The 23,977-nt window shown below is 36.2% G+C and overlaps 1 protein-coding gene across 4 annotated transcripts in view; it reads left to right on the top strand.

Moving 5' to 3' along the window:
* Nucleotides 1-23,977, top strand: part of LOC105477400 (5-hydroxytryptamine receptor 1F) — a 206,194-nt gene that overhangs the window by 22,349 nt on the left and 159,868 nt on the right. For all 4 annotated transcript variants that reach the window (XM_011733868.3, XM_011733865.3, XM_011733862.2 and 1 more), the window contains exon 2: nt 8,663-8,776. The gene's annotated coding sequence lies outside the window, so the exon portion shown is untranslated. The remainder of the gene's footprint in view (nt 1-8,662; nt 8,777-23,977) is intronic.

Here is a 23,977-nt window from a genome sequence, read left to right as displayed (position 1 = left end):
ACACAGAGTCTCCATTGGTCACTGCCTAGTGAAGTTGTGAGAAGATGTCACCATCCTTCAGACCCCAAAATGGTAGATCCACTAGCAGCTTGCACTGTGTGCCTGGAAAAGTCACAGGCATTCAATATCAGCCTGTGAAGGAGCTGCCTAAGGCTATGGAAGCCCATCCCTTGCATCAGCATGCCCTGGATTTGAGACATGGAGTCAAAAAACATTATTTTGGAGCTTTAAGATTTAATGACTGCCCTACTGGATTTCGGACTTGTATGGGGCCTGTAGGCCCTTTGTTTTGACCAATTTCTACCATTAGGAATGGAAGCATTTATCCAATGTCTGTATCCCCATTACATCTTGAAAGTAACTAACTTGCTTTTGATTTTATGGGTTCATAGGTAGAAGGGACTTGCCTTGTCTCAGATGAGACTTTGGACTGTGGACTTTTGAGTTAATGCTGAAATGAGTTAAGACTTTGGGGGACTGTTGGGAAGGCATGATTGGTTTTGAAATGTGAAAAGACATGAAATTTGGGAAGGGCCAGGGACAGAATGATACTGTTTGGCTCTGTGTCCCCACCCAAATCTTATCTCAAATTGTAATCCCCATGTGTCAAGAGAAGGACCAGTAATACTCACATGTAGAGAGAGGGAAGTGATTAGATTATGGGGGTCGTTCCCCCCTGCTGTTCTCATGATAGTGAGTTCTCATCAGATCTGACAGTTTTATACATGTTTGACAGTTCCTCCTTCATATGCTGTCTCTCCTGTCACCATATAGGATATGCCTGCTTCCCCTTCTGCCATGATTTTAAGTTTCCTGAGGCCTCTCCAGCCATGTGGAACTATGACTCAATTAAACCTCTTTTTTTTTCTTTTTAACAAATTATCCAGTCTTGTGCAGGTTTTTACAGCAGTGCTAAACAGCCTAACACACCAGAAAACCACTGGGATAATCTTTACAGCATTTTAAAAAGTGGTTACTAGGCTAGATAAGATCTAATTGGTAAAGGTAAAAGGTGTCTTGTGCCTAGTGGTACTCACTTTCACATTTAAAGTAACGAATGAGGCAATGTGGTAAAGTTGAAAATGATTGAGATCATAAAATCAAAAACTCACAGATTTGAATCCCAGCATCGTAACCTAGTATGCGATTTTAACAAAATTACCTACTTTATCTGTCTTATTTCATTTATTTATTTTTAATCGACAAAAACTGTATATATTTATGGTGTGCAACATGAAATATGTATACATTATGGAATGTCTACATCAAACTAATTCACATATGTATTACCTCATATATTATTTGTGTTAAGAACTCTTAAAATCTCTCTTAGCAATTCTCAAGTATAGAATACATTGTTATTACCTATTGTCACCATGTTATACAATAGAGCTCTTGAACTTATTCCTCTTATCCAACTCATATTTTTGTGATCTATGACCAACTGTCATTCTCCAGCCCCTGGTAACCACCATTCTATCCTGTTTCTTTGAGTTTAATCCTTTTTGATTCCAAATATTAAGGCTTCAATTATCCATCTGTAAAATACTGCAAGATTGGAACTATTTAGCAAACATCTTAAAATGATTAAAAGACACAATAAAGCCAATAAACATGAATGTATCTGGTATATAAATAGGAATTATTATTTTTCTTCCAGCTTCTATACCACTTGTTTCCTTCTAGCTGTCCTTACTCAATAGAAAATATAAATTGAAGTCAGAATATGAATTATAATTAGCAAGGGAATGATATGACTCTAGTTGTTAATATACCTACGTAGTTACTTGAAAATTACTCTTATATAGGAGGGAGAGTTCATGAGAAATGCAGGCACCAAAGGAGGAATTCAGTACCAAAATTCATTTTCCTTTCCATCTTTGACAAAATTTAAAAAGCTATGGGCAATGACACATGGATAATCTTCATGACCTGATTTTGTTACTTATTATTGTGTAGCCTCTATGATTCAGGAAAAGGAAGTCAAAGAATGTGGAAGGGGTATTGAGTGGGCCAACCTATGGTATTTGCCACAAAAATACAATTCTGTAAAAGGTGGGAATGATGTGTCATGGGAATTCATGAAAGAAAATAACTTTTGGCTATAATAAACAGGGGTGATTTTAAAACCTGACATTAAAAATATGTCTGCAGTGTTTTAATGAATGAAGATGGTCAGATTTAGAACATTGTGGGTGAATCAAAAAAATATATATATATATATATAAACTGAAAAGATTAATTTTTAATTAAAAGGTAAGTCGCTTAACATATTCCAAATGCAAAGTAAGCTTAGGGTAGCATCAGGAAGTGTACTAGCTTGGTACTAGGTTAGCAAATGAGCCTATGGATCTGTCTTTTATTTCCTATATAATGACCATATTTGAAGATGCATACACTGTATTAACTGCTTTATTTATGTTTTATTTAAATCCCAAATGATACTAAAAAGAAAGCATCATGCCATTTGTATAGAAGAAGGAACTGATGACCAGTTTACATTGATGATCTAAGGTTATACAATTTATCACTCAAGAAACATTGAAAGTTTTTGACAAGGGAAGTAACATGATGGAAAATGTAAGTTCCTGCAGTTATTTGACATTCTCAAATTAAAATTCTTGCCTTACTTTACACTGAAGGCAAATTTAGAAGCTATTGATTACTATAGATGTCAATGGTTTATTCTTCATATAGCATATGGTAATGTCTTAGTAACATTCCTTCTAAAAACAAGAGTGACACCCAGCCCCCAGCATTTCACTCACCTCCCTCGTTGCAGCATATCAGTGAAGGGGCTTTTGCCTTTTCTGGTATATAAAACAAAAGTTATCTAGGCAATTATTAAATGCAAGTTTTCATTGAGGGATAAGTTAATCCATCTACTCTCATGAAATGCACTAGTTTAGATTCATTTTTCAGTTTCATGTGCAGAGAAGTGAACCTTGAGCAAATTTGAAACATGACAGGAAAATGTAATTAAGGAAAGAACTAAGTTTCCAAACACAATTCTATGCAAGAAGAGGGGCTTAATTGAGTGGCTATGGAAATACCACTCTCTTCTGAGTGTTCTTACTGAAATCTTCAGTCACCTCCAAATTGATAAATGCACAAAACAATCTTCAGCCCTCATCCTGTCTTATCATTTGGCAGCATTTGACCATGACTTACAGAAACTATTTCTGGAAATATTTTTAATTAGTTTCTATAGCAATGCTCTCCTGACTTTTTTTTTACATTTTAAGCATTGTTTCTATATTTTATAGAATTTGTTAGCTTGTTTGTTTTTTGTTTTGGTAGTACTTGGAGGTCAACAGGAAGTGGCAAAAAGCAAATGGGTAAAAGAGTGAAAAATCAAATATTCTTAACCTGATGTAAACATTCTTTACAATCTGGCCCCGTGTGCATTTCCAACTTTACCTCTAGACCAGATTAATTTACCATTTTGATTTTCTCAGCTCAGAAGTACTTAACAATCATATTCTCAATAAAAGCTACCTAGAGTGTCTGCAGAAATTGCTAGTTAATTTACTGGGATTCTACAGCTGTTATTTATATAAATTTATAATTGAACTTACTATATGTATGTATAGTTTATGTCTACAAAATATCTCCCCCATCCTCAGTCTGAATGAGCAAAGAACATGCCTTTAATCCTTCTGTACGTAGTGACTAGTGACTAAAATAAGGTTAACAGAATTAGCAAATGCATGTTTAACTAGAAAATGAAAGCTCAATGAACTAATACTACCTGATCTTCTTATTAGTAATACCATCTTGGTCAAGTCTCTAAACTTTTTTGTGTTTTCGTTTACTTACCTGAAAAATGGATATAATAATTATGCTCCCCCCTTTAAAATCTCATAATATTTTGGTATCAAAATAACAATATTGGTTACAAAGGTATTTATAAATGTAAGGTATTATGTGTAGAAAAATAGACCAATTTGAATGTTAGGAGCTTATAGTTTTACTAAAGTTTCAGATAGCCACACATGCACGTGTGAGTGCACACACAAGATATCCCACAAATAAAATGAAATGTTGCTGGATTTCCTATCTTTATTAATTCTTATATGTATCAATGTGTGGAAAAATTATCAACTTTGTTGATTTGGTACCCCCATACTTGAATGCTATCATGGGGGAGACAGTTATTCCATTTGACAATGTGTTTTAAATCATATTAACCTACATCATTATTATCTTATATTTTAAATTCTTGAAAGATGATAAGTACATCTCTGTATAGTGTGCAGTATATCATTATACAAAAACAGTCAATACCAAGTGTCTTGGATAGTGAGAATAACTTTCTGAATGGTAATAGACATGATCAAAAGCAATACAAAGTTGATATTCAATTAGAAAAGTCAGGCAACAGTTCTTACCATTCCCACTGCAAATTCCTACACAGAATGGTATGCATTTTAGCTAGCAAAACATTATTTACCAGTCCTTGAAACCGTACCAGTCGGGAATACTACACTTGTTGCATTACTGAGTGCTCTGACATTTTGTTGTCGTTTTGAATATGAACTAACCAACACTTTCGGCAATACTGCAAACTTAAATTTTACAAATGAGACACATAGCTTAAATGTGACTTTGCTGCTGTTGTGAGCAATCTTGTAGATGCCTTTACTCCAAGTGACATAAAGAAAGTTTAAATTTAAAAAGTTAAAGTAGACAAATGGTAAGACTACTGAGATGATGTAACTGTATGGCAAAGTTTTCATCATTTATTGGTTTGCCGATGCCACCTCAGTACTATTGCTCATGTTATTGACGAAGTTATGCTATATAAAGCACAGCTCTATCAAATTCAAGAGAGTTAGTAGAGAAATATTTTTCATCAAAGATGGAATTGACAAGTACAAATTCTGTGGAAACTGATAACCTTCAGAAATGGCACTCTACAATTTTAGGTTTTAAGAAAAACAAGAGTTATTGTAATTTAGCCTTGGCTGTTTTAATGAATTATACAAACAGTTTAACTTTGGGGATTCTGCACATACTATTTGCATCTTGTTGAAGAAGCTCTCAGCAAAGAGACTTTGGCTAAGATGTAAAGCAGCCCTCTGAATGAATCATACCACCTGCAAAGAGCTGTACTAAATACATTCATATATATGACAAAAGCTTCAAGTTTTTTCTAGCATTTACATTATCGATACAAATCAACATACAGACCAGAGAGTTTTAAACATAACAGATGCACAAGGGAATGGGCATAAAGGAAGGGTGACAATGGAGCAGCGTCAGGCCCACTGTTTGGCACAGCAGGGTTGCATATTTCCTATGTCAATTGAAGAACCTAAAACATACCTCTATTTAAGCCATCCTGCCAAATACTGCACCAAGAAAGCTACTTGCAAAGTGAGGCTTCTCCAGCAGCAGAAAAATCTGGGGAGCAGTAGGAATGGTGGAAGATGATGGCTCAAACCTAAATGTCATCCTAGATGTGCACCTGATCCACAAGAGACCTGCAGTCCTGCCATGCCAAACAGTAGGCAAACAGGCTCCTCCACTGCCCCTCTCTTCTCAGAACCCTGTCCTCTATTTCCTTAGCCCTGCTTCTCGCAAATTATGCTTTCCCCTGTTTACCCATCTACAGGCATATCTTATCAAGTCTACAGGCCAAACCCTTGTCCAATGGGAAAGAAGCCTAGAGTGCAAAATTTATGAAGGCACTCACTCAGGGTTGGGCAAGTGCTTCTTTAACTTTGCACCCTACACCCCTCATTTGTTCACCAGAGTCCCAGGTGTTGGAGGTAAAGCATGGTATACCTGGGTAACTTGGAATCTACTCCTTAACCTCTGCAGGAATTTAACCAGCCTCAACAACTAGCACCTTATTGCTGGTTTAATAAACATATATTGCATACTCGTTCCCCTCCGTCTTCAGCTTTGGCCTACAATTCCAGGAAACAGAAAAAATATCCTGCAATATCCTGTTACATACAGAACGACAGAGAGACTTTACTCCCAGTTTTTCACTGTGAAACACAGTTCAGTGACTTATCTCATGTGCACACTGTTTTACTTCATTTAAATTATCTCTGCATGTTTAGTATCAGCAATAAGATTATCAGCAATAATCTATCAGTAATTTGGGGGGAGGCATTGGATACTGCCAAGGTTCTATTTAAAATAATGTTACCAATTGTCACTATGAACTTGCATGGTTGTTTTCATTTTCCCCCAACCAGACACACATATAGGTATTCGTGTTTGTGGTATACAAATCCCATTGTTATACAATAAGATTTTTTTTTTTTTTTTTTTTTTTTTGCTTAACTGTGGAATATGTTACATGTTTATGCTGGTTGTTTCATCTTTTGACTTATTTCTAGAGGGCAGTTTTATTTTTCATCTAGTTTGTATGTTTGAATATTCTGGCATCCTGGACGAATACTAGCAAATTACCTCATGTTAACTAAATTCTCAGTTTTGTTTTCTCTCTTGCCTTTTTTTTTTTAAAAAGTCTTTGGATATCATCATTATGCTATTCCTTTGTTACAAATAATTTTTCTGCTTATTTTCCACATTCATACCTATGCTGAAATTCAGCAAGTTGTATAAAGAATTAAAATTGGAATATGTGAATTATTTATTAATGAACAAACTTTACAACTGACCAGTATCTCCATCATGCCAATATATAAGGTTATAAAGTTTTAAAATGCATATAAGATAAAAGAATATTAGCTAATAGGAGCAAAAATATTTTCATATATTATAAATTTCCCAAAGTGAGACTCAATATTAATTAGTTTTTCAACCAAAAATTTATTATTACTGTTGACAAACTACAGATTTAAGTACAATGAGAAAAAGTTAAATAGTAAATGCAAACAATTTAACTCTTAAAATTATTGCACCTGTTTTCAAGGTTATTACAATGCTATATATAAATTTAATTCTTAATTTTAATATTCTGCTTGTTTATACTTCTGTGTAGATGTGTGAATTTCTTTTGGAGGAATAGAAACACTTTAACCCAACTTCAAAAGATAATAATAATGAACAAGTCCAAATCCTAAAACATGATGATCAAAGATAAAATAACAGATATGACTAAAGATTCCAATAACTTGGTTTCCTGGAATCATGACCTATTTTAACATGATTTATGCCCAAATATGTATGTCATCAAGATGTCAAGAAATATGAAACAAGATAGTTAAATACCATCAAAGATGTAATTAGTCATTTGGATATATGCTAAAAAGTTTTAGAATAATTATTCAATAGTACTTCATAAAATATCTTCACATTCTTTAAATTTAAAAGGTAAATTTTACTAAATTTGAGAGTTGGTATGCTCTCAAATACTTGAAAGTATACAATATTAGTATACTTGATTAAAACCAATTTAATAAATTTATTATAATTAGCATTACCAGTTTTCTTTCTTAATTGGGAAGGAATGAACATAAAATAAAGTGGCTAAGATTTACAGATTCACGTAACAATGGTATTTATAGCCTTATTTATGTTTTGTAAAGTTCTGCATGACTATTAACAGGTAAATCAAATTAAAATTTATCTTGAGTGGTATATGATTAAATCAAAAGTCAGTCAGTAAGCATTCTTGAATATGTCAAATCAACTAATTGTCTTTCAACTGAAGGTAATAATTGACTTTTCAAACTGATTTAGACAACAAATAATAGAATTCCCAATGAATAAACCAACCCTTTGGTAATATTTGATATTTCATACCAGTTGTGCTTTATTCAAGATTTTACTTCTACCTAAAAATACTAAAGAATGAATGATGTATATTTTTGGTGCACAGAGATTGTTTAAATTAAATTATATGAAATATATTGTTTAGATTCTAAGATCCATAAGCTTTCTGCACTGTTTTTTAATTGAAAGCCCCTGTAAAGAATTCCAGAAACCCATAAGTTACATTTTTGTTTGAATCTTTTATTTTCCAAAGTGTTTCCAAGTACCTTACCTGCATTGATGCTCATGTCTACTCTATGAAATAGAAAAGGGCAGCGTCATCTGTTTGTTTTCGTCTTCTCATGAGAAACTGAGCCTATCTTACATATCCAGTCTTCATCTTATGATACCCTACTTTGAATCCCACAAAGCATAGAATGTAGCATGCCATTAGCTTATTTTATATTAAAATGTTCGTAATGTTGATAACGTGATGTCCCTTACTTTCTAGATATATTTCCATCATCCCTCAAATCCCAAAATATTAGCGATTGACTTTTTAGTTATTTGATGACACTGTTCCTGCTCCCCTGTGTCGGGGATGATAGTGCCACAAGGAGAGAAACCACTGTCCCAAATGTCATAGTTAAATTTAATTCCAATTATCTAATTTATTCTCTAATCAAATATCTAATAGATAGTAATAAACGTTAATTACAAAAGGAATAAGCCAAATGTTCTCATTTAGTTTACATTTTATAATGCAGCTATTACAGCTGATCTTCATCTCCCCCCAAAAAAGACTTTTTTTTTTTCTTTTCTTGACTTCTAAACCTGATTATTTTATTTCAAAAGTGGTTAGTGGTCAGAGAGGGGAAAAGAAAGGTAACAATTGTTTCAGTAGATCAGCCAGGGTATATTATGGCTGGGAAAATTTCAGGAGAATAGAAAAGAAATAATTTGTGTCACTCTTTTCTTTTTTAAGGAGTTTAGGGGAGAATGAATTGGACCGTCAGCCTTTCATGAACTTCTCAAAAGAACAGGAACATGAGGAGGCAAAATGGTGATGCAAATGCACAATTCAGTCTACCACAATACGGTAAGCATTCCCAGCTTTAAACCATGAAGAAAACTAAATTGACAATTAGTGGGGGGGAAAAAAAGTGGTAAATCAAAGAACATAATGCAAAATGGACTCCGGAGGGATGAAAGTCCATATGGGTCCTGCTTCCAGGAAAGGCCAGTCCCACTGATCATTGGTTCACTAATGGCCAATAGTGTTTCAAGGTGAAAGGAAGGCTGGGTCCGGGAGCCAATAGGAAGAAAACAGGGTGGAGACTTGGAAATGGTGTTAAGAGAACATTTGGGCAAGTGAACATAAATCAAAGAAAAAATGAATTAAGAAAAATGGTTATAGAAAATGAAAGGTAGACATAAAATACTAAATCAGATAAAAACCTGCAGATTTTATATTTAGCCATCTTCTCAATTATAGTAATGATTTTGAAAATTTAATGTTTTCTTTTATATGATTTGGCAGGGTGATAATTACCCTCAGTGAGATGACAGACTGGTTTTAACTCTTACATCTCCATGTTTCAGAGTTTATTTGAGGCAAAGTCTGATTTTTAAGAACAGCTACTGCTTATTTTGCTCAGGTTGCTTATTGCCCAGTGTGATGGGACCATTCATGGCTTATCCATGTGATGCACAACCTGCACAACCCATACGTGTTGCCTCCAATTATATGTGTACATAAGAAATGAAACAACATAATAAATGTTACTCTTGGGAACAGCAATGGATTAGGAGCCCTAATATCTTCATTCAGGCCACAGATCTGCTCACTCCTAGCTGGATAATACTATTCATATCAATTAGCCTCTCTGAATCCAGAGTGCTTCTTAGGGAAATGGTGACAATAATATTTACCTTCCCAATCTTACACAGTTTTCTGGGTTAGTCAAAGAATGTTTTGTAAAATTTTAAGTTTTATATAAATGCACATTATTATTCAGAAGATTAATGCAACCATAGGATAGTCACTTGTCACATATATGGATTTTAATATCTTTAAGAGACAGCATGACATATGTCACGTAAGCTACTGTCACAAAACTAAAAGTATATATTTAATAAATGATTTTTTAATTAAATGGTTGACAGTAATGTACTGTCTATTGCAAATGTTGTAAGTTTATAGTAATTTATAATTCTACACATTAGATTTTGAAAATCTCAATGGTACCCATTCTCCTTAGTATTCTTTTTTAAAAGTTTTTATTTTCCAAGTACACTGATTCTCAATTATGATGGAAAATATCAACAGTTACTGATTCAAGACCCGCTTGCCCCTGCAAAGTCTACTTTGTAGCTCATCTTCCTTTTCAAGACCTCTAGATGTTGGAACACTTTAGGAATACATCTTCAGCCCTCTTCCTTTCTTTATCCATATCTCCACTCAGGTTTTCTCAACGGGTCCCATATATATATTTTTTGAGACATGGTCTCATGCTTTCACCCAGGCTGGGGTGCAGTGGCACAGTCACAGCTCGCTGCAGCTTCCACCTTCCAGGATCAAGTTATTCTCCCACCTCAGCCTCCCTAGTAGCTGGGACTACAGGCATCAGGTGTGTACTGTTATGCCCAGCCAAGGCTGGTCTCGAACTCCTGAGCTCTAGTGATCCATCCCCCTCAGTCTCCCAAAGTGCTGGGATTACAGGTTTAAAAAAACAAAAAAAACAAAAACAGGCCAGGCACGGTGAGATTACACCTGCAATCTCAGCACTTTTGGGAGGCCGATATGGGTGGATCACAAGGTCAAGAGATGGAGACCATCCTGGCTAACATGGTGAAACCCTGTCTCTACTAAAAATACAAAAATTAGCTGGGCATGGCGGTGTGCCTGTATTCCAGCTACTCGGGAGGCTGAGGCAGGAGAATCACTTGAACCCAGGAGGCAGAGGTTGCAGTGAGCCAAGATCGCGCCACAGCACTCCAGTCTGGTGACAGGGTGAGACTCTGTCTCCAAAATAAAATAAAATTAAAAAAAGCTAACATATGCAAAAGTCTCCCAGATATTTATCCAGCCCTGAATCCCCTATGATTTCTTACTTAGATATCAAAGAGCTATAAATCTCTCCTTGTATGTCTCCTTAATGTTTCAAAATAGATATCTACTAAATTAACTATTTGATGTTCCATCTAAACTTGTTCCTCCCCAAATCTTTCCTATTATAGTCCTACTATACCCTTGGTTGCTTAGACCAAAAATTTGGGGGTCTTACCTATGTCCAACCCATCAGCAAATCCTATGTGTCCTACTCCAATACATACCCCTAATGATGCCCTTTAAAATGCTACGTGATTGGATCCCTGGCCAGTATTTCAAGCTTGTTTACATAAAACAGGCCTTTTTACTTATCACTCTTCATAGCACATTATCCCTCCTAGAAATTTTATTTCTCTGTTAATTTACGTTTCTCTCTCTATTAGGAAAATATTTTTTTTCAGTTTTATTCTTAAGTCAATATATTGAACTGGAATAGTGCCTAGCATAATTATGGTAAGTACTCAATAAACCTTGCGAATGAATGAATGAGTTGATAGCTGTAATATGAATCCCTGAATGAAACAGGCCTAGAATTGATGGGAATGAGATTGACAGCTGCACATGACCATCAGCGTCCTGGACTGGGACATGTGTATAGGTGTGTTTTCATATGCACATTATTTCTTTATGAAATACATTCTTGGCATTACTTTTGACTTCAGAGTCAAAAATGTCAAATTATTTCAAATAAATAATAAAATTCTGTTTTCAACTCAAGATAATTCTATAAGTATGAAAGCTCCCAAAACAAGGCAAAAGAAACTGTTTTTGATTCTATTTTGAATTTTTCATGTTTCCAGCCACCCCTCTCTAGCTTCTGAATTTTTACACTGATGAACAGATTTTGTGTCTTTCTTCCCATAACTAAAAATGATGTTCAGACTTGATAATAGTGATTATAAGAAGTATTATTATGCCAATTATTTCAAATTGTGCAATAGTCAAAGCACATAAAAATATGTCATGGCAATAAATCTGTTTTCCTACTCTTTGTAATGTCTTATTTGCCCTAACAACCTTTCAGACAACAGCTATAATAAGTGGACTCTCAAGCGTGATTTGCATCTCTCCCATCACAAGAGTAGTGTCTGTTTCAGAACTTACAGTTGTGTATGGTATATTTAAACGATCCCAAATAATCGTCCTCAGAGCTGTCCTGACCTCACTGATAATGAGTTTTACAGCCCTTTATATTGTAGTTTGCCTGGGCCTGAAATATATTAATTACCAGACATATATGAAATGTGCGGTTGTAAAATCCCTGACTTCTCTCTCCTGAATCTAATAATCACTAAAATATGTATTGTTGCTTTCATGTCACATTTATCTGGTGCTTGTTTCCCTTTCTATATTCCATATGTTGTTTGATGGTTCTTTCTCCAGTCTCTCATGCCAGAAGAGACATTCCTTAATGCCTGGCTTTCCTTCATTTCATATATCCAGTTGGTTACTTGATCTTCTCAATTCATCATACAAAATGGTTCTGGGATTTATGCTCTTTTCATTAGTACCATGGCTGCCTTTAAAAACTAACCCATTTTAGTCTCACAGAGGTGCACTCACCTGGCTTCTAACACTGCCACCACTTTGCCATAAAATCAGAGAAGAATTAGCTTAGAATCATGTCACAAAGCCTTCTCCCTGAAAGCAAAATGGTTGTCTTGTTGCTATATACCCAACGACAGAGGTACCATTTGAGACAGGAGATTCTACAGAAAGAGTGTAAGTTGTGATACCAGACAGACAGGCAGGGTTTTAGATCCCATTTTAGGGGCATACCACCACCTCTATCAGTGGTGTAGTATTGGATAAGTTTGCCTCTCTGGAACTTAGTTTAACTGTGTTTTACTTTGAGATAATAATTCATATTTCATAGGATTGTTGTGAAGACTAAATAAGATCATGTGTATTAAAAAATATTTGCTGTAATGTATTGAACGCTCACTAGAGGATAATTTCCTTCTTGCATTCTCCTACCACTTCTAGGCACCATCAATGGTACCAGAACCTGTCTGCAGAAACTCTGCCTGCTTTCCTAGTTCTCCTGTCCTGCCATCATTTGGCGACCAAGGATATCTTTATTTCTCAAACAGTATTAGAGGACCTGTGTGAGACCATATTCTGTCTCAGGGAACCTGTTTGATCAATGCTTCTGCAAATCTTCTTTCTAGAATAGCTGGAAACTGTTTCTCTTCATGCCATTTTCTTGCTCATATATCAGTGATTGATTTCCCCTAGGTTACAAGCAAAAATAAATATTTCATAGCTTTTTCTACTCTACCCTTGCATATTTTTACGAAATCAGCTTTGCTAGTCATTCTTGTTGCCTGCTTGGCTTTCTCGTAAAGTCCGTGTTCTTTTAATCCTCGGTACTTTCCACAGCCAGCATCTCCAATTAGAATGCTTTTCCCTGCCTAAATGTGCTGTCAACGCCCATTATCCTCAGATCGAGTCCTCTACAAAGCATTGCCAATCTTTGCTTTATCTCAGAAAGTAGGCGTTCTCCAGCTTAGTGTTCCTATCCCTGCAGTGCACTTTGATACGTCTCTTTAAGCCTGTATCTTGCCATATTGGTACTATTTGTCTTACCCACTATCCTGTAAATTCCTTGAATAGATAACAGACCACAGCATCTAGAATGTACTTGAAAGTCCACAAGTAGCAGATAATGGAAGGTGTTGCTATAATTGTTACTATTTTGGAGACATGGTCTTGCTCTCTCACCCAGGCTAGAGTGCAGTGGTGTGCTTTTGGATCACCATAACCTCTGCCTCCTGGTCTCAGTAGATCCTCTCACCTCAGCCTCCCAAGTACCTGGGACTACATGCATGGGCCACCATGCCTGGCTAATTTGTGTATTTTTTGTAGAGACAAGTTTTTGCCATGTTGCCCAGGCTGGTCTCAAATGCCTGAGCTCAAGTCATCTGCCAGCCTCAGCCTACTAAAGTGTGGGAATTACATGTTTGAGCCACCTCTATCATTATTTTCTTTATTAATGTTTTTGTTGTTGTTGTTGTTGTTTTTACTTTAAGTTCCAAGATACATATGCAGAACAAGCAAGTTCATTACATAGGTATATGTGTGCCGTAGTGGTTTGCTGAACCTATTGACCCGTCCTCTAAGTTTCCTCCCCTCTCCCCCCAAACCTCAACAAGCCCTAGTGTGTGTTGTTCCCCTCCCTGCATCCCTGTGTTCTCAATGCTCAACTCCCACTTCCACTATCACTATTTTCATTGCCCTTATCAAGTTAATTTTTTTTTCTTTCCCAGGCAGTCACATTTTTAGCTGAATTTTCTTTGTCAAACTGTGCTACCATTTTGTATCCTCTGACATAAACAAGTGTAATTTTTAATGCAAGCACTATTTTTATATAATTCTAAACACCAAGACTTTAAAACCTAGAAGAAAACTGCAGTATGTGTGCTTCTCTCATTTGCATGAAAATAGCATTGCATAATTGAGATTTCAAGTTGAGAAATTCTAAAGCCTTTGTTTAAAAAATCCTTAGAAAAATTAATCATATTTTTCCAGTTTTTTAAATAAATGAATTGGAAAGCAATGAAGCATAATTTAACAACCTTCCAAATACGCACTCACATTCTATTCCTAAATTCTTTTATATTGCAAGTTGGTGCCAGAAAACATAGCCCTGCCATGACGGTCCTGAGAGAAAACCTCCTTGCTTGGAAAAGGGTGAGGTGATCTAGGAATAACTCGCATTCAGCTGTTGTATCATAGTTTCAGTACAACTAGGAAAAAAGGCACCACACATTCACAGGAACTGTACCCTTCTCTCCTGGGGTAACTTAATGAACTTCCGTGGCTACCTGTACAGGATCTTCATCACTCAGGTGAGGGCCAGAGAGAGCCGAGCATTTAAATATGTAGCAAGCAAGCCTACTCTATGGCAGATGTGTACTAGGTTTGAAGGGTTCTATAGTTCCATCCGGGTAGAGGAGGGTAATTGCACTGTTCTCTCCCATATCTGTGATGTGTTTATATTATTTACTTCATTATAAGATCATTTTATAAATTCTGTTCCATTTCTCAAAAAGTCTAGTAATTTATAGCTTGTCTCTGCATTCTGCATTCTTCAGTTGGTAGATGAGAACTTTCAAAAACCCACTTTGTAAAATAACTGACAAAATGAGGAACTTATATTTCCTGGCATAACATAAACTGGGAGTGTCATTCAAGGTCGATTAGTTATGTTTTTAGCCTCTTTCTCTTACTTTAAAAGGAATTTTCTAACAAATTCAGTTTAAGTATAAATACAACTTTTAATTATCCACAACAACCGGGAATGGAAAATTGGAATTTAAAGATATTTCAAAATTTTATTTTAAAGAGCACATTAAACCTTTGCTCCCAATGAGCTCTTAACATTGCTTAGAACTAAGAATTAATTTGTGTGGATTTTATCACCTTTTATTTGACACCTCACCCAAGGAAGAAATGCTGATCAGCAGTAAATTAGGTACTGAATAGAGCAGCCAGAAAGACGGAAATCAGAAACCTGAGCACTTGAATCAACCACAAAGTTTACATCTAACCCTTGAACATTTTAAATGAAGTATATCTTCATTTTAGTTTTATAATAGCAATAGATGTTCTAAGACAGAACTAAATACAAAACATTTTTTGAGTGTGTGGGTTTTCTGAAAAAGATCTCCTGTTCTATTGTTACTTGAAAACATAGATTAATATATTTAATTCAGCCTTCTGGATGAAACAGTGCTAGAACTATGTCATACTTTACCAAATCCATCCCTTCCCAATAACAAAACAAATAAATGTTTCCCTTTTCTTCCTGGATTCTTCAGGTGCTTTTCATCAACAGAAAATCACTTGCTGACATGTGGTTCATTTCTAGGGTGGACAAGTAATTTTTTAAAATGTATTGTGGCAAAGTCAGCATACCAAAAAAAAAAAAAAAATCAAATAAATAAATAAATAAAGGATCTGTCCTATGCTGTATTTGTGAGGCTGTGAAGGAGACTTCTGTGGCTGTTGCTGTGTTGGATTATCTTTGTTTTACCTCTTGGTTGAGTGATGAGCCTTTTCAAAGAGAAAAGAACCAAAGACACGTCCTTCTGCCTGTTTGCTGCACCTCAGTTTGGTCTCCAAACTCTGATATTATTGTTGGTTACCTTCATGAAAATTATCCACCAATTTCTTTTTAAAAATCAGTTTCACTGGGCCTGGTGTGGTTACCTTCATGAAAATTATCCACCAATTTGTTTTAAAAAATCAGTTTCACTGGGCCTGGTGTGGTTACCTTCCTGGAAATTATCCACCAATTTCTTTTAAAAATCAGTTTCGGCCGGTCGCGGTGGCTCACGCCTGTAATCCCAGCCCTTTGGGAGGCTGAGGTGGGCGGATCACGAGGTCAGGAGATCGAGACCATCCTGGCTAACACAGTGAAACCCCGTCTCTACTAAAAATAAAAAAAAATTTAGCCGGGCGTGGTGGCGGCGCCTGTGGTCCCAGCTACTCGGGAGGCTGAGGCAGGAGAATGGCGGGAACCCGGGGGGCGGAGCTTGCAGTGAGCCGAGATCGCCACTCACTCCAGCCTGGGCCACAGAGCAAGACTCCGTCTCAAACAAACAAACAAAAAAAATTAGTTCCATTTATTATCATTTAAATATAAGTAATATTCTACATTTGTATGTAACAAGCAGAATCTGAAATCCAGTACTGAGACTGTCAAATGAAGCATATGTGATATTCAGAATGTGCCTAAAACGCTCTGATCTTCCTTAAAACGCTGAAATCCAAGTCCTCCAAATTTGGCCAAGGAGAAAGCCTCCCCATTCAGGAGAAGGCAGTCGGACCACTAGCCTTCACGGTCATTACTCTGGGATTCCCTCTTTCCTTAGGGATCTCTCTGACTGCATTTGCACATTCACACTGTCCTGAGGGACTTAAGGAACTATTCATCTATATTTGCACACTTGTGCTCCACTCACCAAACATGTTATTAACTACTCTTTTTTGCTTCAAGTGAACCAGCCACTCATTCAAAACACACTTTTATGCTCATAGAGATAATATATAGGTCTTCCTTTAGAAAAGGAAATTTGCAAAAATAATGATGTTACTTAATAAAATAAATAACATCATTTATCCTTGTAATTTACCGTTATTTAATCAAAGGTATGTACAATTTGTAAGTATGTCATAGATTACTGATAGGCTCAATTAAAGTCAGTAATTAATATTTGCAACGGAAACATAACTATGATCTTTAAAAACTGACTAATCACTTTTCCTTGTTTAAAATTTTTTATCCTAAAATAATCTTTAGTCTGATATATACAATAGTATTTCCCTAATTTAAGCATTTTTTAGTCTTATGTACAAAATAAATTGAGTCCTATATTTCATTTGAAAATGAATTTTTATTTTGAAAATAATTTGGTAGAACATAAAAACAAAATCTTGGGTAGTTAAATATTTAATGTTGACATAGTCTTTTTGTGACATATTTGTTTCACCTGGAAATAATTCTAGAGAGTCTGTAAGTTCCTTGAAATTGTATGCAAAAATATGCGTGTCCTGGTATTATATCATTCTGGTGTAAAAGGTAGAACAGTTTTCCTCAGAACCATGACATAAAATGAAATCTATTCAATCATGTGTAAATTCCTCCAGGCAGTATGTTTTTTAATACTGAAAAAATATGCATATGTATGGACTCACTAAAGCACATGAAGTAGTGATAAGTCCATCAGCATATGCACATCAGTATATTTTCAGAATAATAGGAATATTCTTGGTCATGTCATAGAACTATGTATTATAATGATATAACTTTAATATTCACTATCTCATTTTCCTATGCTCTGGTTTATCATCATGAAGACATTAATTTCTCATGATTTCTCATGCAATCTATGGAAATAATCCTTTATTGAAAAAATAAGTATCTTGAAATTAGTGGCAGCAAAATAGATTTGAGAAGATCTCATTAAAGTGCATTTAGCAACATCTCACTGAATCTTGGTTACTTTATATTTTTACACAGAAAAACGTTTTGGATGTTTTAGAAAAATAATGTGTAGCATTAGAGAGCTCTAACTGTGAACACCAACACCGTATCACCACCTGTATCTTGCATTAAGAGACAGATGGACTTGCACCAGAGATTTAAAGTCAAGTAAAGAAGTTCCTGGGTGAAAATCAATATTACTGAAAAATATTTTACAATGAGTTCTTTCTCTAAGCAATGTTTATGGCACATGTATTGATATTTGAAGTAGAAATTAGTTTTAAGTAACTACTACATATAAATCATATTACATAGAGTTCCATGAAAGAAGGGACTGTGTCCTATGCAGTGTAATATCCTCCAAGGCTGAAACTGAATTAATAGTTGATAAATGGAAAATTAATCAATGAATCAATCTATGGAGATGGTAAATTCATAGCTATTTTTCTGGCTTCTGGTAGTGCATGGTCTCAGTACACCCTAAATAACTCTTTAAATATTCTTATATATATGAGAAGAATTTGCTAATATGATGGACAAACATCATGCTCCAATGAAGTAATAATCTAAGGTGAATAAAATATTTTGGTATACAAAATAAATAAAATGCAAATATTAGTAACTAAGTTTAGTAGCGTCTTTGTACTTTAAAAGATATTAAGAATTTTTTTTTTTTTTTTTTTTTTTTTTTTTTTTTTTTTTTTGAGACAGAGTCTCACTCTGTCACCCAGGCTGGAGTGCAGTGGCGCGATCTCGCCTCACTGTAAGCTCCGCCTCCCAGGTTCCCGCCATTCTCCTGCCTCAGCCTCCCCAGTAGCTGAGATTACAGGCGCCGCCACCACGCCCAGCTAAGTTTTTGTATTTTTAGTAGAGAGAGGGTTTCACCATGTTAGCCAGGATGGTCTCCATCTCCTGACCTCGTGATCCGCCTGTCTCGGCCTCCCAAAGAGCTGGGATTACAGGCCTGAGCCACCATGCTTGGTCGAAAAATTATTTAAGACATGTAAACAAGAGAAGGGGTGCACTTTCAGTATCTAACAGGCCCACTCCAAATTATTTCATCATCTAGGAAATACAATTTGTTAAATTCACTGCTACTGAGGAAAATTTCAGACTTCGTGAAGTTCCATGTCTACTTGTAGATTTTTTTTCCCAACACAGCTACAAATTATTTCTATCCAGAAGAAAAACAAACTTCAGTGCTATAGATTATTATCCCATAGGGCATCATTAACCAGCTTTGACTCATACGCAGAAATCTTATACTAATATTTTCTCAAAAGGCCTATAAATATTCAGATCTTCAAAATGCTCTTTGAATCAGCCTTGCCATCTGATTGGTTTATTCATTAATTAAGAAATGGAATAATATCTTTGACACGTTTATTTTATATTTTCATGAGCCACACTGCTAAATTTTTGAAACTTAATGGATTATTGTAATCTTCACAACTGCATGAAGTAGGTACCAAAATCATCGCCGTGCACTATTATTACTATTAACAGTATGATAGGTACTAGTTTCACCCCCATAAGGAAACAGAATTAGGAAGATTAAATTACTTGTCACACAGGTGGTAAGAATTTCAAGCTCTCTAATGCCAAGAGCCTGTGTTCATAACCACTATACTGTGCCACCTGCTTAGAAGCTAAAAGAGAACTCGTATCCAATAACTAAAGCTAAAATCCATATCTTCCATGTGTCTTAAAAGCATTGTCAAAGGCAAGGATAATTTAGAAAAGTATTCTTCACTAAATTAATGTGATAGGAGAAATAATTAATTATAGGTAATGTAGATGTATAATATGTATTATACACACAAACACACACAGAAGAATTCCCCTTCTTCTTTTTTTTTTCTTTTCTTTTCTTTTTTTTGAGACGGAGTCTTGCTCTGTTGCCCAGGATGGAGTGCAGTGGCGCGATCTCAGCTTACTGCAACCTCCACCTCCCGGGTTCAAGCAGTTCTCTTGCCTCAGTCTCCTGAGTAGCTGGGACTACAGGCGCACGCCACCACACCTGGCTAATTTTTTGTATTTTGTATTTTGTATTTGAGACGGGGTTTCACCCTGTTGCCCAGGCTGGTCATGAACTCCTGAGCTCAGGCAATCTGCCTGCCTCAGCCTCCCAAAGTGCTGGGATTACAGGCATGAGCCACCGCGCACGGCCAGAATACCCCTTCTTGTAAGAATTGCTCATCACAGTAACTAGTTCACGAATGAATTCATGAATATAGACAAAAACTTTCACCTCTTTGGGAGAATCAAGCTGCACGCATCATTGTCAGATAGTCAGAGTTTCTTTCACATTTGCCATTATCAAGATTACATATTAGTAACAAAATAATGTTTGAAAGTTATATTTGGGTTATTTGAAACTTATATTTGAGTTATTTGAAACTTTTATCAAGAGTTCCAGGAATGAAAACCTTCTGTATAATGAGTAGATAAATAGAGAAAATATTTGCCAAGTTTTATTCTGTCTGTTGTTTTGTTTGCTTTTGTATTCAGATTCTTGTAACAGGGCTTAAGTGTCTTGAAATCACAGTTTCCTTACTCAAAGGTTCTTTAAGGTGTGAGGGTCTTAACGACACCTTTCTCCAGCCGTCAAGGAAAAGCTGCATATGAGAGATTTTTGCCTCTTGCTTAGAATTTTTAAGCTGCAAAGGATAACACTCTGTTCTTCTCAGCAGTGTTTTCTTCTGGCCCCAGTTCTGCTTGCAATATCGTCATTGTTTCCACCAGCAGACTCTGCTTCCTTCAGGAGGTGATTCTAGATAAAGGCATATCGGGTGAAGAGACTTCTCCTTCCCTTAAGTATCCAGAATGTCGCCAAACTGGAACTCGGGAAATATAAAAAGTGAAAACCTTCACTATTTTTCTTTTAAAGCCATTTCCCGAGTGTTGTCCTTGAGCTTGCTATATTAAAATATCTTAATCTACTTGTTTAAAAGAATGCAAATTTCTTGGCCTCATTCCTGACCTTTTGGGTCAGAACCTCTGAGCTGGAACCAGGGAAACAGTATACTGTTTCAACAAGAAACTCAGTTGACCCCACGTTGTATTTATAAAGCACTTAAAAAAAAAAATAGGGACAGGGTCTTGCTGTATTGCCCAGCTGGAGTGTAGTGGCATGATTGTAGCTAAGTGCAGCCTTGAATTCCTGGGCTCAAGGGATCCTCCTGACTCAGCCTCCCAAGTAGCTACCACACCTGACTAATTTTTTTAAAAATTTTATGTAGAGCTAGGGTTTCACTATATTGCCTAGGCTGGTCTCAAACTCCTGGCCTCAAGCAGTCCTCCTCCCACCCCCAAGCAGTCTTCCTACCTTGGCCTCCCAAACTGCTGGGATTACAGGCATAATCCACCACATACCTGGCCTATAAAGCACTTTTTTTTTGTTTTTGTGGTTTTTTTTTTTTTTTTTTGAGACGGAGTCTCGCTCCGTCGCCCAGGCTGGAGTGCAGTGGCGCAATCTCGTCTCACTGTAACCTCCGCCTCCCCGGCTCATGCCATTCTCCTGCCTCAGCCTCCCGAGCAGCTGGGACTACAGGCGCCCGCCACCACACCCGGCTAATTTGTTTGTATTTTTAGTAGAGACGGGGTTTCACCGTGTTTGCCAGGATGGTCTTGATCTCCTGATCTCGTGATCCACCCGCCTCGGCCTCCCAAAGTGCTGGGATTACAGACGTGAGCCACCGCGCCCGGCCTAAAGCACTTTTTTTTTTAAGTCCTTCTTATATTTGTCTGTAGTTGATACTTGCACAAAGATTCTAAGCTTTTTTCTCTGAAAAAGTATTGACTTCCATTTTCAATTAACTCTGTAATCAGAGCTTACATGTTCACTTCTGATTGTCTTTAAAGAAAAATTATCTTTTATCTTCAAAAAATATATAGATCGGCTGCTCTACTCAGGTGCACATTTTGTGTTACATATGGCAAGAAACTACTTAATAGGATGAGTATTCCTAATTGTTACAAACTATCCGATAGTACTGTTTGTAATTTGTTTCAGTGGTTGTTATTTCTAGGACAGGGATGATATATTTGGATATAAAACCCAAGCTGGATTCCTCTAATCACTATGCTATACATGCAATGTGATTGAATTTCTAATTCAGAATTGTAAAATACTGTGTGTGTCTTCATATATGTACATGTACACATAAGGTGGGAATAATACATGTATATGTGTGTATATGTATGTGTATATATGTATATATATGCACACAAATACTCATATAAATGTGAATATATACATATATTAAAAATGAAAACAATTTGGGACTTAAAAAGCAGATGCTATTTTAGGAAACACTTAGCTCTCTTTTTTCCCCAAGCTATTTCCCATTAGTTTGTTTTCATTTGTTTGTTTAGGCCTGGGAAAGTCAACATGAGGTAGCGCTTAAGAACTTCAAGGTCTACATCATACAAATCCATGTCTTTTGATCCCTAATGCCTAATCCAGTTATAAACACACTTTGAACAGTGATGAATGGACATATGAATGAATGAAAACCAATAGCGTAGACCAGAAGTCTGAAAAGTATAACCTGCAGGACCAAATCCAGCCTGCTGCCTATTTTTACATCCCTGGTACTAGGAAGGGTTTTTACATTTCAAAATTGTTTTAAAAATCAAAAGGTTGGTAAGATTTTATGACATATAAAAATTATAGGAAATTCAAATTTCAGTATCCATGAATAAGGTTTTACTAGAAAACAGCCATGCTCATTTGTTTAAGTATTTTGTATGGCTGCTTTTGTGCTGCAATGATAGAGTTAAGTAGCTGCCACAGAGACCATATGGCCTGCAAAGCTGAAAATATTTAATATCTGACCCTTTACAGAAAGTCTACGGATGCCTCAGTTTAGAAAGATTCTCTTGCCCAGAGGGCTACAAAAATGTAAATTATGTATCTGGAATCATCGATAGGTGTTTGAACTCCGAATTCAATGCCATTTTCTCCGTACTTCTCTAAGCCTAGAAAATGGATTTTCGTTCTGGACCCTACATCTTGGTTCCTGCTCCAGAGGTTCTTGGTGTTAGGCAGAACTGGATTTAAATCGTGACTCTGCTCAGGACTGGCTACATAACTTGTGGGGCTCAAGGCAAAAGGAAAATGTCTGGCAATGGCGAAGAACCCTTACCCCCAAGAACCCCCTCCAAACCCAACCCCACCCCCAGGGCAGACAGGAGTGAAATATGGAGATGGCATCTAAATTCCAAAACGAAATGACTAAGAATCTCAAGATAGCAACCACAGAGCATTAAACCCCAAGTGTGGGACTTCTCTGAGCCTGGTCACACTGGTTATAATTCCATGAAGCCAGATTACAACATAATGAAATATGATGCCGTCACAAGTTAAAGAAGCTATCTGAACCCCTATTTTCATAGTGATGCCAAGTAGTTGATAATATCTGTCTCAAAAACTTTGGAAGTCACAATAGACCATGCATAAAAAGCACTTAGCAATGTTCTTGGCTGATTATTTTTCAATTTCCTCTACTTCCTTCTAGTATTAAATCAAGAAGTAGCATTCCTATCATAAAAGACTAAATGTCATTTCCCTATTCTTGAGACCAAATTCCTTTTTAGCATGAACTTCATCAATGGTTGGATCATACATTGCCCTAAAGAGACATCCAAATTACAGATAAATTGAGCCATTATTTAGAGCCATTTTTGTTCTTTGTGAATAAGGCTTTCCCTGGGCACCTATCAGCTGTCTGTACCCTCTGGGTCTGCACATTATAAAGCAAATGAGGAACATTCCTTGGGGCATTTTCAGACCCTTGTGTGGGGAAAAGAAAGAGAGATTGGACTGTTACTGTGTCTATATAGAAAGAAGACATAAGAGACTCCATTTTGTTCTGTATTTGAGATGCTGTTAATCTATGACCCTACCCCCAACCTTGTCCTTGCAAGAGACATGTGCTGTGGTGACTCAAGGGGTAACAGTCTGATCTCTCTTTCTTTTCCCCGCACCCTTGCATTAGCTGTAGTGTGCCAGTGCAAAGGATCCTAACGTGATAATTTTATGTTCACAAGAACTAAGCCTACACTGAACCAACACTAAAACTACACTAAACCTATAAAAATTCTAGATATTATTCTCCAGGATTCCACCCAGCAGAAAAGGAGATATCATTCATTTCTTTCTTTTTTAATTTATTTATTATTATTAAACTTTA

The sequence above is a fragment of the Macaca nemestrina genome, chromosome 2 (assembly GCF_043159975.1).
Source record: "Macaca nemestrina isolate mMacNem1 chromosome 2, mMacNem.hap1, whole genome shotgun sequence".
Lineage (NCBI taxonomy): Eukaryota > Metazoa > Chordata > Mammalia > Primates > Cercopithecidae > Macaca > Macaca nemestrina.
Note: the sequence above shows the minus strand (reverse complement) of the source record. Positions and strands in the feature narration are given on the sequence as shown.